At 49.3% G+C, this 5064-nt stretch overlaps 2 non-coding genes across 2 annotated transcripts; both read left to right on the top strand.

Moving 5' to 3' along the window:
- The first annotated feature begins 2080 nt into the window (after positions 1–2080).
- On the top strand, positions 2081–2162 carry TRNAS-GCU. The gene has a single exon. It is a non-coding gene; the product is annotated as a tRNA-Ser (tRNA).
- A 2513-nt stretch (positions 2163–4675) lies between these two features.
- TRNAT-UGU lies at positions 4676–4749 on the top strand. Its single transcript has one exon. It is a non-coding gene; the product is annotated as a tRNA-Thr (tRNA).
- Positions 4750–5064: the final 315 nt, after the last annotated feature.

Below are 5064 nucleotides of genomic sequence, written 5' to 3'. Positions count from 1 at the left end.
CCATGAAAAGCAGCAGTGTGAACAGCACTTCATAGGTGGAGCTGTGCTCCCGGTGACGAAGCTCCTGCCCCTCATTGAAGGTAGTTTGGCTTTGTTGCTGGGGAAGCTCTCTCCCAGCGATAAGGATGGCCACACAGCGCACCTTACAATGGCATGGTTAGAGTGGCACAGCTGCACCATGGTAAGGTGCGCGGTGTAGACACAGCCTCAGAGCTGGGGAAAGCCGACAGGCGCTGAGGAGCACAGGGTTCAGACAGAGACATCCATTAGGAGAGGAACTATTCACAGGGATTCTCTATAGCCTAGTAAGGAGGAGAGGATGGAAGATGATAATGTACAGGTAGGATCTGATGAGAAACAGTGAAATGAAAGAGTCTCCCTCAATTACATCATGCAATAGCAGACAGCTAAACTGTGACACACTTTATAAGTGCTTAAATACAAATGCTAGATGTCTAAGTACTAAGACGGGTGAATTTGAGTGCCTGGTATTGAGTGACGATATTGATAGAATAAGCATCACAGAAACCCCTGCACCCCCTCCTGCGCCCACTTAGGGACACTGACCTGTGTGCATTGAGCAACTGGCATTGCCACCCCCCACTTCTTCCTGGAATGCCGCTCCTCCGGGCACCCTTAGGAGCTGTGGGGGCGGAGGCAAGAAGCGAGATCATCCGAGCTCCCTGCATCCAGGTCCCTTTCCTCCGCCAGGCTGTATAAGGGGAGGGCAGAGAGCAGCAGCATCTGATGCTCCCCTCACAGCACAGACCAGGTGGGGAAAGTGACCAGGACGCATGGAGCACATAGTGTTGCTCTTTGCTCCCCCCAGCCCTCTATGGGGCCACAGAGGAACGTTGGGGGCAGGTGAGCTGTATCTTTGTGTCACCACTTGCCCCTCCCCCCCACAATGCTCCTCCACCGGGTACACGCAGGGAAAAATGTGGGAGCCCCCCCAGGAAGCAGTGTCTGACACTAAACCCGCAGCGTGCACCTTTGCACTGCTGCATGCTGCCCGAGTGCCCTGGCTGATTTGGGACCCTTGGAAAAGTCTCCCCTATGTCGGCCCGAGGGCTGAAGGACCTCCCAGTCCACACTATGGCCCGGGGCTTGCAGCAGGGGCACAGAGCTTCTCTGGTCTCAGGGCTGCAGCGTGGGTGGGGGGGAGTAAATGAGTGAGCAGGGTGGGGCGGAAAAGAGCTGACTAGTGGATGGGGTCATGGGTGGAAGGCGTGGAAAGGTTGAAATAGGGCAGGGCCGCAGGCAGAAGAGGGTTTGGAGACATGGTTCTGGTGCTGGGGCCCCCACACGTGTTCTCCCTTTCCCTGAGCTTTGGCATCACTCGCCCCTGCTTAGCGACTAGGGTTCAGTGGTCCCCATAATGTGGTGCGTGACTCCTAGGGGGACACAGAGGAAGATTGATGGGGCACCTCAGGGCCTGAGCCACTCCCCATGGAGGGCAGGGAGGGAGCAACACTCAGCCCCACTCTGTCCCAGCTCTTTCCAAACCCCACCCTCAGCCTGAAACTCTGGCTCCCAGCCCGGCATCGACCCCTTTACCCCTGTCCGCACCCCTCTCCTGAGCAAACAACAGCCCCACTCCCAGTCCCGGTTCTCGATCGCGGCTTCCGAGGGGCCACAGCCATGGATAAGAGGGCACAGTGTGAAATGTTTGGGGACCACTGGTTTAGGGTGACATCCTCAATCACTTCTCTGCAGTCCAATAAAAGCTATTCCTCACCCACCTACCCCTCCGTCAGGACAGACTAGGTATGTTCTGCTGCCCTTCACTCATACAGGAAGGAGAATAACATTTCATTCCACTCAATCCTAAAGTGATTTGTAACCCAACACCATCCCAAACTGGTCATTTTGGGGAAGCGGCCCCACCATGCTGCATAGCTAGGCAGAGTAGGTGTGTCTATGCAAACACGGTCTGTTCCTGAAGTCTTTCCCAGCTCCTCACTAGATGTGAGGGGGAGCTCATTCAGACCCTGCTTATGCTTAGTATTTAAAAACTCCTTAGTGTCCCTATCTCTGCCGGCCTTAGATTTCTCCTCCTGTGCCATTTCCTGATAGCTCAGGTGAGGTGACCAAGTGGTTAAGGGGATGGACTGCTAATCCATTTTGCCCTGCATGCATGGGTTCAAATCCTATCCTCCTCAGATGCATTTAGTCTTTACCTCTCCTTTATAGACAACCATCTCCCCCTTTGGTACAATGACACATCAAACATTGTTGCTTCTTGCAAACAAAAACCTTCTCAGAATCTCAGCCCCTTCCCTTGCTTCAAATAAAAACTCTAAAACTCAGATTTCTAAAAAAATTCTCTACTCCTGTATTTCTTAGTTTTTATCTCAAAAGGGAACATCCTCATAATCTCCCCCAAACACCCTGGGACCTTCCCAAATAATTAAAATACCCCCATCCTGAGCAAGACCACAACAGTGAACCAGAGCTAGTGTCTAGACCAGGCTGTTCTGAAAGAGGCAACTCAAACATTTCTTCTCCACTTCCCTTGGCAAAGTCTGACTGAGAAAAGAAAATTCCCCAAACTGAAAATTTTTGCTGATAAACCAATACTAGTCTGTTCGGAGACTTTGATTTGAATGTATTATTATTATTCTCTCTTGATTTATTTCAGTTCAGTGTTTGTCCTCCAGATGTGCTTTTGGGTATTGAGTTGCGGGGGAGAGAGGCCAAGTCATGATGTCTCTTCCCCTCTTTCATAGTTTCTTCCAACTTGCTGGGAAGTACCTTTGCTAGGATGTGAGTCAAGCAGTGTCCATTGTCGCTGTGCTATCTCGGAGAAGTCTGTATTGTACACAGTTCCTGGGATAGTCCTTGGGAATGTGGATCCCTTTAATGGGCCAGCAGAGAGTCTGGCTCCTCCATTGTCACACCTGAAAGGCTGGTGGTGGGCATTTCCCAATCTCACACCATATCTCAGTAACACACACAGAGCAAACTTCATAACTTCCCAACCAATGCTACACACAGACCAACACAATATTAATGTTCAACAGATCAAGACTTTTGAAATGATACCTCACCAGGCAGACTTTGTACAAACCATGTTATCATTATATGAGAATGGTGAATATGGGGCTTCCAGGGTGCTGCATTGAGCACAGCATGCCCCACCCAGGCTGACATTGCAATGGAGACGTACCATTAGAGTCCATCTCCCCTGGGATAAAGATGGCAGCGTGGCTGGCCTGGGTCATCTGACTTGGGCCCATGGAGCTAACGCTGAGGGGCTAAAAACTGTGGTGCAGATATTTGTGTTCACACTGAAGCCAGGGTTCAGAAAGCCTCATCCCTCGTGGGGTTTCAGAAGTTGGGCTCAAGTCCATATGTCTGCACTGTAATTTTATAGTCTTGCAGCCCAAGCCCCATAAACCTGAGTCAGCTGGCTGGGCTTTGAGACAAGTGCCCTCGGTGTGTTAATCGCAGTGTATACATAACATTAGGTTACGTCTCCAGTGCAATGAAACACTCACGGCTGGCCCAAGTCACATTAATCAGGGTCATGCGGCTTGGTCTACAGTAAAGTTGCAGTGTCCGTGTCTCGGCTCAAGCTCTGTACTCTGCTCTAGGAGCCCAGAAGGTTGGGAGGGAGTTTAGCAAGTGGAAATGGTAAAACTGCATTGAGGAGACTGGACCACTGACCTACCAGCTCTTAACACCCAAACTTTCAGTAACTCTATCCTCAGTGCCTGTGAGTGTAATTTAAACCATAATAAAAACCACACTGGGCTAGAACAAAGGCCCATCTAGCTCTGAATCTTGTTTTCTGACAGTCACCCACACGAGGTGCCCCAAAAGCCACTCAACCAAGCACCACTAGGAGTTGAACCCAGAATCTCCTGTTTACAAAACAGAGGCTGTAACCAGCTTAGCCATGGTGCCTGCTGTTACTTAAAGCAGCGTGTCTGCCCACACCTGACTCTTTGCCAATCCCCACCGAGCCCTGACAAGCTTTGCTCGTGTTTGGATTCTGTGAAGCAGAGGAGCAGGGGAAGGTTTACTCCCAAGGTGTGTGAGTGATTATTTGGACAGGTCTACGCTACAAAATTAGGTCGGTGTAACTACATTACTTAGAGGTATAAAAAATTTACACTCCCCCAAGTAATGCAGTTATAACAAACCAATGCCAGTGTAGACAGCAGCTCAGCTGTCAGAAACATTCTGGAGCTATGAAAGGGGAGGGGCCCAGCCTCTGAAGCAGTAATGCAGGGCAGGCAAGTTCACGGTGGGCATTCTGGGATACTGGAGGAGGCCAGTTATGGTGATATAATGAACAGCAGCATTTACACTGACAATTTGTCGCTTTAAGTTTGCTGCAAAAAGCTCTAGGCCTCTCGTCGAGGTGATTTTATTTGGTCACCAAAACAAGGCAGTTTTGTGGCCAGATGTGGCATTGCAGTGTGTGTACCAGCAAAAAGCTGGTGACCGAGGGAGCGTTGTGTGTTTTTCACACAGCTGAGCAATATAATGATGCTAAAATAACTTTGTAGTGCAGATCTGGCCAGAGATTCACACACACACAGCTTGCAAGGAAAACATCACCTGCTCCTCTGCTTTGCAGAATCCAAACACATGCAAAGCTTGTCAGGCCCTGGTGGGGATGGCAGGGAGTCAGGTGTGCGCAGACAGTGCCCCTTAGCCACAGGCAGGCACCATGGCTTAGATGGCTAAAGCACTTGCCCTGTGAACAGGAGGTCCTGGGTTCTACTCCCAGTGGTGCCTTGTTGAGTAGCTCTTGGGGCACCTGGTATTGGCTACAGCCAGAGGACAAAACACAATAGCTACATGCAGCTTTAGTCCAGTGTGATTGTTCTTATGGTTTAAATTATGCTCACAGGCACTGATAGTAGAGTTTTGGTTTTTTTTATACAAAAAGCTTTTATTTTTTTCTGTTCAGTGAAAAATAATTAACTGATATGCATACATGAAACACTGTTAGCTAATGTTACATAAATCACAAAGTAACACAAAAGAACAAAGTGTTATCACATGAAAGAATAAGATACAAGTCTACATTTTAAAAAGTAGAGTTTCATA

Source organism: Gopherus evgoodei, unplaced genomic scaffold, assembly GCF_007399415.2.
Source record: "Gopherus evgoodei ecotype Sinaloan lineage unplaced genomic scaffold, rGopEvg1_v1.p scaffold_218_arrow_ctg1, whole genome shotgun sequence".
In the NCBI taxonomy this organism is placed as follows: Eukaryota; Metazoa; Chordata; order Testudines; family Testudinidae; genus Gopherus; species Gopherus evgoodei.
The sequence above is the reverse complement of the archived record's forward strand: the minus strand, read 5'-3'. Positions and strand labels throughout refer to the sequence as shown.